This window comes from Convolutriloba macropyga, chromosome 4, assembly GCF_964194025.1.
Source record: "Convolutriloba macropyga chromosome 4, txConMacr16.3, whole genome shotgun sequence".
Lineage (NCBI taxonomy): Eukaryota > Metazoa > Xenacoelomorpha > Acoela > Convolutidae > Convolutriloba > Convolutriloba macropyga.
This window is the reverse complement of record NC_134471.1, coordinates 39514137-39529014: the sequence shown is the minus strand read 5'-3', so window position 1 is coordinate 39529014 and position 14878 is coordinate 39514137.

Sequence of the window (14878 nt, the reverse complement as noted above, 5' to 3'; positions counted from 1 at the left end):
GAATTAAACATTAGTTATCCAAGCTCCAGATTTCTGACTGGAACTCAAATAATCCAGGCACAAAAAAATCGCCCAGCGATGCAAAACTGGTGGAATTTGTGGCAAAACTTGTGGTTATCTGTGACGTTCCACCGAGAGAAGCGTTGGAGAAAATAATCGACCTAAAGAGCAAAAGACGTAACCTTTCCATTTTTTGGTCATGTACTAGTTGTTCTTTTTTGTAGTGTCGGAGCCCGTTCTGGCATTGAGGGCTCATCCCGCTCTAATGCTAGTGAAGCAAAGTGTCGGCAAGGAGCACAAAAGTGCAAATTCTGAATTGCGCTCGATGGCTGTAACGAAGTTTGTTCGGGAAATTCCGGTAAATTTGAAGTCAGACCATTTTGCGGATTAGTGAAATAATTTTTTTTAAGGATGTTGGAAACCAAGACAAAATTAGCCAAAAATGAGGTTCTTTTTTAAGCTCTTTTATCAGGTAACACCCAGTGTTTGATCTACTGCTATCTTTCGGTTTCAATTTAGGCTTTTGTGGATGGACAAAAGCGAGCTATTCCCTGTGAAGATCTGTTTCAAGCCTTAGCTCTTCTATATATTAAACCTGAAGTTACCTCGAGACTTTTGCTGTCTAGAGTTTCATAAAAATTGATGTATTCAAATTGGCAACTTCTTATGTGCCGCCGCAGGTTGACAGTTTGACGGCAAAAAAAATGCTCTCTCCCAAAACGAGTAGTAAGATAGTTACGGGTGGCTTCAAACACTGAAACTAAAGTATTTTGTCAAATTATTAGGTTGTGTAAAATTGCCTCCATATTTGAAATGTTGCAAAGCTTTTTCGGTTGAAAAAAATTATAATTCCTTCCTGTGATTCAGTCTTTCTTTTGGAATTTTTGAACTCAAATGGATAATCAACTGTTTCGACAACTCATCTACTTTTTTCAGAGCAAACATGGGTAAATCTATTGAAACGAATGTCTTCGAAGTTGCCAGTGCTGATTGGATGCTAATGGATAAGTTGATGGACAAAGACGGAATCAGAAGTCATCGTGCAATTAGATTAGATAAAAGGGTTGAAGTGTCAAAGAACTCCGGATACAAAATTTTGTATGTAAAATCTTTCTTTTGTCTCATATGAAAAAGAACTTTCGTATACTGAGGATAAAAATAGAGGTTATTGTGGCTATAAGATTATTGCACAAAACGAGTTTAATGTTGGCTAAAATATAACTGGGTTAAAAGGAACTGTTGCTTAATGCCCTCAAGATAATGATGACACTCCCGATTTAAACTATTCAGTTTATTTTAAGGCAAGATGTTGGTACTCTTTACAAGGACCATTGTCTTTCGTGAACCAATCTTGTGTTCCAAATTATACGTAAAATGTTGCCCTTTTCGCCAGCGAATCTTTGCAAGTTATCCGCGATACGTAGAACACATGAAAAATCACTTAAATTGATATGACTTTGAAGATCTTGAACTCTTATTGTCATCGCAAAACAAAACAATTAAAACTAACAATGCTGAGTCAACATCGGAGAGACTTTACTCTAACCAAATAACCAATGTCTTATTGGAGAAAACGAATAAAAACTTACGTCAAAATTTACAATAAAAATAATTCAAGCTTCTCTGAACTAGCGCAAAATTTTGAAAGCGGTGTAAATAATTCACTCAGAACTGATCCTGGGAAAATGAAGCCAGTAAATATTGAAATATTTTATCACTGGTCTCAAAAAAGTTCAACTGCAATCTCGATACCACAGAAAAACTGTAAACAAGACTATTGCAATTTTGGACGCTACCAAATTACGACACATTTAGGCGATTTCTATTGCTTGGCGTCAAGTTTTTCAAGCCCTTTTTGTCCTAGAGAGCATACATCGCTCAAGTATTTACAAAAACATGTCGGAAAAATGCATTCGATAACTGAAAGTCCTAGTGTTGTCGATGAACTAACATTGTCAATAGAAGAAACTGAAATTGCGCAATAGAAAAACAACTTGGCGTTTTTGCGAAACAGTTTCTGTGGTAGCGAAAAGCTTTGCTAAACGTCATCGACTTGGACAGAGTGTCTCTCTTTTTCTTCTATAGCATGCTCGGCTTTAGAAACAGTAATGAGTTCAGCGAGTTTGCGTATCTCTTGCACATCTTTTTTCTGTTTTTCGTCAAACAGTAGGTTCAACACCGGTCTAGGAATTTTTGTGTTTTACTGTTTTCAATCTAATTTTTGTCCGTAGTTTTTCAATTTTTTTTTATTTTTCGTTTTTAAGTGGCCATTGTGCTGCTTCAGCAATGGATCATCAAGTGGAAGAACAAGAATTTCAAGTGGGACAACTTCAAGCTAGAGAATAAGTATCAAACTATACAGTAAGGGTTCTATGGGAAGTACAAAATGGCTTTGTTGAGTTGAATAATACGTTAACTTTCATCGGAGAATCAAATTTAAGAGATGCTTATGAAACCTGCTCAACATTTGATACTCTAAAACCATACCATGAAAAGTTTACAATTTGCGCTAAGAGTGGTCCTCGATTGTCGCATTTACCGAGTTTTTTCCCTTCAGTTGCTAATTTTAAATATATTTGTATTTCATTGCGCGGTAACGATTTAAGTAATAGGTCTGTTGATGAAATGCTGAACGGAATTCCGGTTTTTAAATATCTACCGGCATCTTGGCCGAAACAAATTTTGCGTTATTTAGAGTTATTTTATCGTGATTACCAAACTGCAGAACCACTTCTATCAAAACGAATGAACGTTCAAATGAACGTTCAAAAATTGATTTTAAAGCTGAATACTACCCAAATAGCCGAGTTAGAGTTAACGCTTTCCCCGACCTTTTGATCGCGTCAAAATAAAACTATTTATGATGATTGAGAGCTCTCATATCTTATCTAATGAAGTACAGACTAAATTGTTTACTTCAGATTCAATCTGATTACATTTACTTTTGTTAAAATGTGTGTCTTTTTTTTTAAAAAAAAACAGACTCGGATTTTTGGTCTCAAATAATATTTGCTTTTATTTGATTTTTATGTTTTTTTTGTTCAGTTCTCTCATAAATGGCAATTCTCATTCTCATCCACTCTCTAATCTGGCATTACTTTTTTCACTTGAGGTTTGTTGAACGATGTGAATTTTTGGAAAGTCTCATATCACTTCCTGATTTGGTAGACAATTAATTCGAAACTTGGATAAGCGGGGTCAGAACAATATGTGCTAAAGCTCATTACCGAGTCTCCTTGTTGGAGATAATTCTCATTCAGTTAATTTTTTATCGTTGTTTAAACCCCTCTTTCAGAAAAATGATGGCGTTTACATTGCCAACATAAATCTACAAAGAACATTTCTGTACAATCGAGATACCGTCGATCTAAAATGAAAAAAACAGCAGCAGCAATTATTAAGAAAACCAATTAATCAAAACATTGCAAACAGAAAGATGCCAGACTAGAAATTATTCCAAAGAATTTCTAATAACCGGTATTCTCAGGCTTTTTTGTTATCCAAGCTCATGATTTCTGACTGGAACTCAAATAATCCAGGCACAAAAATCGCCCAGCGATGCAAAACTAGTGGAATTTGTGGCAAAACTTTGGCTATCTGTGACGTTCCAACGAAAGAAGCGTTGGAAAAAATACTCGACCTAAAGAGCAAAAGACGTAACCTTTTCATTTTTTTGGTCATGTACTAGTTGATCTTTTTTGTAGTGTCGGAGCCCGTTCTGGCCTTGAGGGCTCATCCCGCTCTAATGACAGTGAAGCAAAGTGTCGGCAAGGAGCGCAAAAGTGCAAATTCTGAATTGCGCTCGATGGCTGTAACGAAGTTTGTTCGGGAATTTCCGGTAAAATTTGAAGTCAGACCATTTGGCGGATGAGTGAAATAATTTAAGGATGTTGGAAACCTAGACAAAATTAGCCAAAAATGAGGTTCTTTTTAAGCTCTTTCATCCTGTAACACCCAGTGTTTGATCTACTGCTATCTTCCGGTTTCAATTTAGGCTTTTGTGGATGGACAAAAGCGAGCTATTCCGTGTGAAGATCTGTTTCAAGCCTTAGATGTTGCCTTCAAGCTCTTCTATATATTAAACCTGAAGTTCCCTCTTGATTTTTGCTGTCTGGAGTTTCATACAAATTGATGTATTCAAATTGGCCACTTCTTATGCGCCGCCGCAGGTTGACAGTTTGATGGCAAAAAGAATGCTCTCTCCCAAAACGAGTAGTAAGATAGTTACGGGTGGCTTCAAACACTGAAACTAAAGTATTTTGTCAAATTATTAGGTTGTGTAAAATTGCTTGCATATTTGAAATGTTCCAAAGCTTTTTCGGTTCAAAATGATAAAAATTCCTTCCTGTGATTCAGTCTTTCTTTTGGAATTTTTGAACTCAAATGGATAATCAACTGTTTCGACAACTCATCTACTTTTTTCAGAGCAAACATGGGTAAATCTATTGAAACGAATGTCTTCGAAGTTGCCAGTGCTGATTGGATTCTAATAGATAAGTTGATGGACAAAATCGGAATCAGAAGTCATCGTGCAATTAGATTAGATAAAAGGCTTGAAGAGTCAAAGAACTCCGGATACAAAATTTTGTATGTAAAATCTTTTTCTTTTGTCTCATATGAAAAAGAACTTTCGTATACTGAGGATGAAAATAGAGGTTATTGTGGCTATAAGATAATCGCACAAAACGAGTTTAATGTTGGCTAAAATATAACTGGGTTAAAAGGAACTGTTGCTTAATGCCCTCATGATAATGATGACACTCCCGATTTAAACTATTCAGTTTATTTTAAGGCAAGATGTTCGTACTCTTTACAAGGACTATTGTCTTTCGTGAACAATCTTGTGTTCCAAATTATACGTAAAAGAAACCAAAAGGTAAATCTGGTCTGGCTATAGTTGAAGTGATCAAAAAATTGCAAAAGGTGATGAAATAAGTTTTTTTACGGAGAAGAATATTTTCGGGATAAATGAGCTGTGTTTGTGAGCTCAAAGAAAAGCAAGTAACGAAGAACTTCAATTTGTTATTCCAAAATACATCTTCAGGTTGAAAAAATTAGATCAGGACTAAAACGAACAATCAACTCTACTGCTCATAATGATGAAAGAAAATGTTCTCACTCCTACTAAAAATCTTAAATCTACTCTACATCTACTATTGGAGAGTAAGTATCTACTACTATATGTAAACTTCGATACGGCTGAGTCGATGTCAGAACAATCTGCAACAGATAAGAATGCAGCTTCTGAAGATGCCCCTTGTGGCATCAGTGTCGGTTTTCTATCGAGCCAGCGGTTCTGTAGAAGAGTCACAGATCAACTAGAAGCACGTAAAAAATTAGAGTCTAGTAACGTTGTCCTAGATTGCGACTTGTGCAAATTAAAACTAAAAACTTCAATGGAGTTTGTGTCGCACCTAAGAGTTCATAAGCTTGAGGCTTTGTTCACTTGCCCTTTTCGCCAGCGAATCTTTGCAAGTTATCCGCGTTACGTAGAACACATGAAAAATCACTTAATTTGATATGACTTTGAAGATCTTTAACTTTTATTGTCATCGCAAAACAAAACAATTAAAACTAACAATGCTGAGTCAACATCGGAGAGACACAACTGTAACCAAATAACCAATGTCTTATTGGAGAAAACGAATAAAAACTCACGTCAAAATTTACAATAAAAATAATTCAAGCTTCTCTGAACTAGCGCAAAATTTTGAAAGCGCGGTAAATAATTCACTCAGAACTTATCCTGGAAAATGAAGCCAGTAAATATTAAAATATTTCATCCCTGGCCTCAAAAAAGTTCAACTGCAACCTCGATACCACAGAGAACTGTAAACAAGCCTATTGCAATTTTGGACGCTACCAAATTACGACACATTTAAGCGATTTCTATTGCTTGGCGTCAAGTTTTCAAGCCCTTTTTGTCCTAGAGAGCATACATCGCTCAAGTATTTACAAAAACATGTCGGAAAAATGCATTCGGTAACTGAAAGTCCTAGTGTTGTCGATGAACTGCCATTGTCAATAGAAGAAACTAAAATTGCGCAATGGAAAAACAACTTGGCGTTTTTGCGGAACAGTTTCTGTGGTAGCGAAAAGCTTTGCTAAACGTTATCGACTTGCACATAGTGTCTCTCTTTTTCTTCTATAGCATGCTCTGCTTTAGAAACAGTTATGAGTTCAGTGAGTTTGCGTATCTCTTCACTTTTTCTGTTTTTCGTCAAACAGTAGGTTCGACACCGGTCTAGGGCTTGTGTTTTACTGTTTTCAATCTGATTTTTTTTGTCAATAGTTTTTCATTTTTTGTTTATTTTTCGTTTTTTAAGTGGCTATTGTGCTGCTTCAGCAATGGGTCATCAAGTGGAAGAACAAGAATTTCAAGTGGGACAACTTCAAGCTAGAGAATAAGTATCAAACTATACAGTAAGGGTTCTATGGGAAGTACAAAATGGCTTTTTTGGGTTGAAGAATGCGTTAATTTTCATCGGAGAATGAAATTTAGGAGATGCTTATGAAACCTGCCCAATATTTGATATTGTAAAACCATACCATGAAAAGTTTACAATTTGCGCTAAGGGTGGTCGTCGATTGTCGCATTTACCGAGTTTTTTTTCCATCAGTTGCTAATTTTAAATATATTTGTATTTCATTGCGCGGTCACGATTTAAGCAGTAGGTCTGTTGATGAAATGCTGAACGGAATTGCGGTTTTTAAATATTTACCGGCATCTTGGCCGAAACAAATTTTGCGTTATTTAGTTATTTTATCGTGGTGACCAAACTGAAGAACCACTTCTATCAAAACTGAAAGATTCTAATGAAGGTTAAAAAATTGAATTTAAAGCTGAATAATACCCAAATAGCCGCGTTAGAGCTAACACTTTCCCCGACCTTGTGATCGCGTCAATATAAAATTGTTTAGGATGAAACCGATAAAATTTTCCCAAATTAGCATCTGAAAGTCCAATGCAGAAACCAGTACGCAGTACTTCTCGGTAAAATTTGTGACCACATGTTGAATCGTTCAAGTGTTCGGACTATTCTTAATCATTTTTGTGAACTGTTTTCGAACTGATTTGCAAAATATTTGCCCTTTGAAAATTTGATTCAACATTTTGTTAAGTGTTAGGGCAGTTCTCGAATATCTTATTTTAAACTGTAGTCTTACTAGTTTACGGAACCATTTTGTTTTAAAAATCTGCATTTAGAGAACTATTGATGTAAAATATGTATATTTTGTAAAAGTGTTTAATTTAAAGAAAACAAACCAACACTCCAAAAAACAAAAAATCAAAAAATTAGTGAATTCGCAAATTTGTGAACTTACTTTTCTGATTAACTTCAGCTGTGTTGTATGCTCTCAATTGAACATCTGATTTCATCAATTTTATTGTATTTTCACTGAGATTTGGTAATATTTTTTAACTGTGCTTATCATATAACTACTTCTGCTGCCTATATGTCATTACAATCTCATAACTGCTCAATTTCTCCACTTCAATTGAAGATATGCATAACTGTATCTCTTGCACATCTTTTTTCTGTTTTTCGTCAAACAGTAGGTTCAACACCGGTCTAGGAATTTTTGTGTTTTACTGTTTTCAATCTAATTTTTGTCCGTAGTTTTTCAATTTTTTTTTATTTTTCGTTTTTAAGTGGCCATTGTGCTGCTTCAGCAATGGATCATCAAGTGGAAGAACAAGAATTTCAAGTGGGACAACTTCAAGCTAGAGAATAAGTATCAAACTATACAGTAAGGGTTCTATGGGAAGTACAAAATGGCTTTGTTGAGTTGAATAATACGTTAACTTTCATCGGAGAATCAAATTTAAGAGATGCTTATGAAACCTGCTCAACATTTGATACTCTAAAACCATACCATGAAAAGTTTACAATTTGCGCTAAGGGTGGTCCTCGATTGTCGCATTTACCGAGTTTTTTCCCTTCAGTTGCTAATTTTAAATATATTTGTATTTCATTGCGCGGTAACGATTTAAGTAATAGGTCTGTTGATGAAATGCTGAACGGAATTCCGGTTTTTAAATATCTACCGGCATCTTGGCCGAAACAAATTTTGCGTTATTTAGAGTTATTTTATCGTGATTACCAAATTGCAGAACCACTTCTATCAAAACGAATGAACGTTCAAATGAACGTTCAAAAATTGATTTTAAAGCTGAATACTACCCAAATAGCCGAGTTAGAGTTAACGCTTTCCCCGACCTTTTGATCGCGTCAAAATAAAACTATTTATGATGATTGAGAGCTCTCATATCTTATCTAATGAAGTACAGACTAAATTGTTTACTTCAGATTCAATCTGATTACATTTACTTTTGTTAAAATGTGTGTCTTTTTTTTAAAAAAAAACAGACTCGGATTTTTGGTCTCAAATAATATTTGCTTTTATTTGATTTTTATGTTTTTTTTGTTCAGTTCTCTCATAAATGGCAATTCTCATTCTCATCCACTCTCTAATCTGGCATTACTTTTTTCACTTGAGGTTTGTTGAACGATGTGAATTTTTGGAAAGTCTCATATCACTTCCTGATTTGGTAGACAATTAATTCGAAACTTGGATAAGCGGGGTCAGAACAATATGTGCTAAAGCTCATTACCGAGTCTCCTTGTTGGAGATAATTCTCATTCAGTTAATTTTTTATCGTTGTTTAAACCCCTCTTTCAGAAAAATGATGGCATTCACATTGCCAACATAAATCTACAAAAAACATTTCTGTATAATCGAGATATCGTCGATCTAAAATAAAAGAAAAACAGCAGCAGCATTTATTAAGAAAACCAATTAATCAAAACATTGCAAAAAGAAAACTGCCAGACTAGAAATTATTCCAAAGTATTTCTAATAGCCGGTATTCTCAGGCTTTTTTGAATTAAGTATTAGTTATCCAAGCTCCAGATTTCCGACTGGAACTCAAATAATCCAGGCACAAAAATCGCCCAGCGATGCAAAACTAGTGCAATTTGTGGCAAAACTTGTGGCTATCTGTGACGTTCCACCGAAAGAAGCGTTTGAGAAATACTGGACCTAAAGAGCAAAAGACGTAAACTTTTCATTTTTTGGTCATGTACTAGTTGATCTTTTTAGTAGTGTCGGAGCCCGTTCTGGCCTTGAGGGCTCATCCCGCTCTAATGCCAGTGAAGCAAAGTGTCGGCAAGGAGCGCAAAAGTGCAAATTCTGAATTGCGCTCGATGGCTGTAACAAAGTTTGTTCGGGAATTTCCGGTAAAATTTGAAGTCAGACCATTTTGCGGATGAGTGAAATAATTTTTTTAAGGATGTTGGAAACCTAGACAAAATTAGCCAAAAATAAGGTTCTTTTTAAGCTCTTTCATCCTGTAACACCCAGTGTTTGATCTACTGCTATCTTCCGGTTTCAATTTAGTCTTTTGTGGATGGACAACAGCGAGCTATTCCCTGTGAAGATCTGTTTCAAGCCTTAGATGTTGCCTTCAAGCTCTTCTATATATTAAACCTGAAGTTCCCTCGAGACTTTTGCTGTCTGGAGTTTCATACAAATTGATGTATTCAAACTGGCAACTTCTTATGTGCCGCCGCAGGTTGACAGTTTGATGGCAAAAAGAATGCTCTCTCCCAATACGAGTAGTAAGATAGTTACGGGTGGCTTCAAACAATGAAACTATAAAGTATTTTGTCAAATTATTAGGTTGTGTGAAATTGCTTCCATATTTGAAATGTTGCAAAGCTTTTTCGGTTGAAAAAGATAATAATTCCTTCCTGTGATTCAGTCTTTCTTTTGGAATTTTTGAACTCAAATGGATAATCAACAGTTTCGACAACTCATCTACTTTTTTCAGAGCAAACATGGGTAAATCTATTGAAACGAATGTCTTCGAAGTTGCCAGTGCTGATTGGATGCTAATGGATAAAGTGATGGACAAAGACGGAATCAGAAGACATCGTGCAATTAGATTAGATAAAAGGGTTGAAGTGTCAAAGAACTCCGGATACAAAATTTTGTATGTAAAATCTTTTTCTTTTGTCTCATATGAAAAAGAACTTTCGTATACTGAGGATGAAAATAGAGGTTAATGTGGCTATAAGATTATTGCACAAAACGAGTTTAATGTTGGCTAAAATATAACTGGGTTAAAAGGAACTGTTGCTTAATGCCCTCAAGATAATGATGACACTCCCGATTTAAACTATTCAGTTTACTTTAAGGCAAGATGTTCGTACTCTTTACAAGGACTATTGTCTTTCGTGAACCAATCTTGTGTTCCAAATTATACGTAAAAGGAACTAAAAGGTAAATCTGGTCTGACTGTAGTTGAAGTGATCAAAAAATTGCAAAAGGTGATGAAATAAGTTTTTTTACGGATAAGAAAGTTTTGGGGGGAAATGAGCTGTGTTTGTGCGCTCAAAGAAAAGCAAGTAACGAAGAACTTCAATTTGTTATTCAAAAAAACATCTTCAGGTTGAAAAATTAGATCAGGACTGAAACGAACAATAAACTCTACTGCTCATAATGATGAAAGAAAATGTTCTGACTCCTACTAAAAGTCTAAAATATACTCTACATCTACTATTGGAGAGTAAGTAACTGCTACTATATGAGAACTTCGATACGGCTGATAGCTTTAAAGGACACTTCTGTGGGTTCTTTTATTGCTTTAGTTGCTCCTGATGTATCTGTAAAAAGCAAAAGACGTGTGTTCGAACACTGGTTCAATAGATGAGGATCAGTCGATGTCAGAACAATCTGCAACAGATAATGCAGCTTCTGAAGATGCCCCTTGTGGCATCAGTGTCGGTTTTCTATCGAGCCAGCGGTTCTCTAGAAGAGTCGTAGATCAACTAGAAGCACGTAAAAAATTAGAGTCTAGTAACGTTGTCCTAGATTGCGACTTGTGCAAATTAAAACTGAAAACTTCAATGGAGTTTGTGTCGCACCTAAGAGTTCATTAGCTTGAAGCTTGTTCACTTGCCCTTTTCGCCAGCGAATCTCTGCAAGTTATCCGCGTTACGTAGAACACATGAAAAATCACTTAATTTGATACGACTTTGAATATCTTGAACTCTTATTGTCATCGCAAAACAAAACAATTAAAACTAACAATGCTGAGTCAACATCGGAGAGACTCAACACTAACCAAATAACCAATGTCTTATTGGAGAAAAGGAATAAAAACTCACGTCAAAATTTACACTAAAAATAATTCAAGCTTCTCTGAACTAGCGCAAAATTTTAAAAGCGGTGTAAATAATTCACTCAGAACTGATCCTGGGAAAATGATGCCAGTAAATATTGAAATAATTTATCACTGGTCTCAAAAAAGTTCAACTGCAATCTCGATACCACAGAAAAACTGTAAACAAGACTATTGCAATTTTGGACGCTACAAAATTACGACACATTTAAGCGATTTCTATTGCTTGGCGTCAAGTTTTTCAAGCCCTTTTTGTCTTAGAGAGCATACATCGCTCAAGTATTTACAAAAACATGTCGGAAAAATGCATTCGGTAACTGAAAGTCCTAGTGTCGTCGATGAACTGCCATTGTCAATAGAAGAAACGTGTGGTAGCGAAAAGCTTTGCTAAACGTTATCGACTTGGACACAGTGTCTCTCTTTTTCTTCTATAGCATGCTCGGCTTTAGAAACAGTAATGAGTTCAGTGAGTTTGCGTATCTCTTGCACATCTTTTTTCTGTTTTTCGTCAAACAAGAGGTTCAACACCGGTCTAGGGCTTTTTGTGTTTTATTGTTTTCAATCTAATTTTTTGTCAATAGTTTTTCAATTTTTGTTTATTTTTCGTTTTTAAGTGGCCATTGTGCTGCTTCAGCAATGGATCATCAAGTGGAAGAACAAGAATTTCAAGTGGGACAACTTCAAGCTAGAGAATAAGTATCAAACTATAAAGTAAGGGTTCTATGGGAAGTACAAAATGGCTTTGTTGGGTTGAATAATACGTTAATTTTCATCGGAGAATGAAATTTAGGAGATGCTTATGAAACCTGCCCAACATTTGATATTGTAAAACCATACCATGAAAAGTTTACAATTTGCGCTAAGGGTGGTCGTCGATTGTCGCATTTACCGAGTTTTTTTCCTTCAGTTGCCAATTTTAAATATATTTGTATTTCATTGCGCGGTCACGATTTAAGTAGTAGGTCTGTTGATGAAATGCTGAACGGAATTGCGGTTTTTAAATATCTACCGGCATCTTGGCCGAAACAAATTTTGCGTTATTTAGAGTTATTTTATCGTGGTGACCAAACTGCAGAACCACTTCTATCAAAACTGAAAGATTCTGATGAACGTTCAAAAATTTAATTTAAAGCTGAATACTACCCAAATAGCCGAGTTAGCTAACGCTTTCCCCGACCTTGTGATCGCGTCAATATAAAATGTTCTATGATGAAAATGATGAAATTTTTCCAAATTACCATCTGAAAGTCCAATGCAGAAACCAGTACGCAGTACTTTCGGTATAATTTGTGACCATATGTTGAATCGTTCAAGTGTTCCGGACTATTCTTAATCATTTTTGTGAACTGTTTTCGAACTGGTTTGCTAAATATTTGCCCTTTGAAAATTTGATTTAACATTTTGTTTAGTGTTAGGGCAGTTCTCGAATATCTTATTTTAAACTGTAGTCTTACTAGTTTACGGAACCGTTTTGTTTTAAAAATCTGCATGTAGAGAGCTATTCATTTAAAATATGTATATTTTGTAAAATTGTTTAATTTAAAGAAAACAAACCAAGACACTCCAAAAAACAAAAAATCAAAAAATTAAGGAATTTGCAAATTTGTGAACTTGCATTTCTGATTAACCTCAGCTGTGTTGTATGCTCTCAATTGAACATCTGATTTCATCAATTTTATTGTATTTTCACTGAGATTTGGTAATATTTTTTAACTGTGCTTATCATATACCTACTTCTGCTGCCTACATGTCATTACACTCTCATAACTGCTCAATTTCCGCACTTCAATTGAAGATATGCATAACTGTATGTAGTCGTGAAGATGTAGTTAACTGCAATTTTCCAAGCAAATACATGCAATTTTACATACAAAAACAGAGTCTTTTGTTCACAAACAATTCCAAATATTGCTTTGAAATGTACTGCTTATTTCTCAACCAGACCTATTAGTTCTCCTCTCGAGTTGCTGTTTTAATTGTGTTTAGATAATCAATCTTTTAGACTTTTAAACTTACGATTTCAGTATAATTTAGATTGACCTTGTACATGGGAGAGGAACCGACGGAAATTTTTGGGTTATAGATTTGTAGATCACTTCGGATTGACCTCGGTAGGGCACGCTTTTTGATTAGTGCGCACCGCCCTCTCAAAAAGTATGCCTTAGTAAGTTTTTAATTGTACGAGCTTTTGTTGGGCTAGTGTTCCGCCAGATAAAAAGAGCAACTTGTTCAGAGGGCCAAGTCCTATCCGGTTAAAAATCTCTATGGTCGGTCAGGTAAGTATTTAGGTTTATGGTTTTCTGTTGTTCTTTTCTCATGGCTCCGGAAGTTTGATGTTTTTTGTTTTGGAAATTGCATCTCGGGTGGTCATTCCTTTTTCCGGAGCTCTTTAATTTCTTTCAACTCATGTATTATTCATAAAAAAAACATGCATCTCAGTAAATTGCGCTTTGTTTAATTATAATTATTTGTGCTTCAAAATGACTATCTTTGATCCTACTGTCGAAACATAGTGGGCGTGTTCCCATTGGTGGTTTTGTTTAAGTCGTGTACTATGTACATGGCGCGCTGAGACCTACGAAAAAATTACAATATAATGGGAAATGCAAAGCTGAGAATTTGGTCAAACCAGTTTTTTTTGCACACCCAACAGAAGCTGTTCGCTTATGTCTTTTCAGGCTACAAATTGCATGTAAAGTGATTAGAAAATGTAGGTAAATTTACTAGGTAAATTTACCTGCAAAAAACATGCGCAAAATGCAGGAAAATTTAACTAGAGTTTCATTTTTGCAGGCTAAATTTTAGGTGAATGTAAATGCTATCTACCTAGAATTTGCAGGTGAACACGCCTAGAATTTCACCTGCAAAAAAAATTTTCTAGGTAAAATTAGCTGCAAAAAACGCGCAAATTGCAGAGAAATTTACCTGGAAAATTTTTTTGCAGGTAAAAATTTAGGCGTTTTTACCTGCAAATTCTTGGCAGAGTGCATTTAAATTTACCCAGATTTTTACCTGCAAAAATTGAATTCTAGTTAAATTAACCCGCAATTTGCGCGTTTTTTGCTGGAAAATTTACCTAGAAAATAAAATTTTCCAGGTAAAATTCTGAGCCTTTTTACCTGCAAATTCTAGGTAGATTGCATTTAAATTTACCTAGAAATTTTCCAGCGAAAATGAAATTCTAGGTAAATTCACCTGCAATTCGCGCATGTTTTTTGCAGGTAAATATACCTAAAAAAAATTTTCTTTGCAGTTTGGAGGGTGTAACTGCAAATTCTATTTAACTTGCAGGAAACTTTACCTAGAATTGCAGGCGATGTAATGTGTTTGCAGGTAGATTCTAGATGAGTTGCATTAAAGAACAATTTACTTGCAAAATCTAGGTAAAATTACCTGCAATTTATAATCAAATTACCAGCATTTTTTAGAGTGTTGCAAGCAGTAGAATTACATATAATCACTTCTTGCTATACCACCACACTACTCTTCAACTGGCTTTTACATATCACTGTAACATATCTTAGAATTCAGCTTAGTTATTCCGCACTCGGAGAAGCTTAGCGAAGTTTTGAATGAAATCGCAAGAAACCTAGTAGCAGCAAGGTGCCACAGAAAGGTGGTGAATATCGAGAGTATAGCAGTGAAGGTGTATGAGATCAGAAAACTAGTCCAATTCATTAGGGGTTCAAT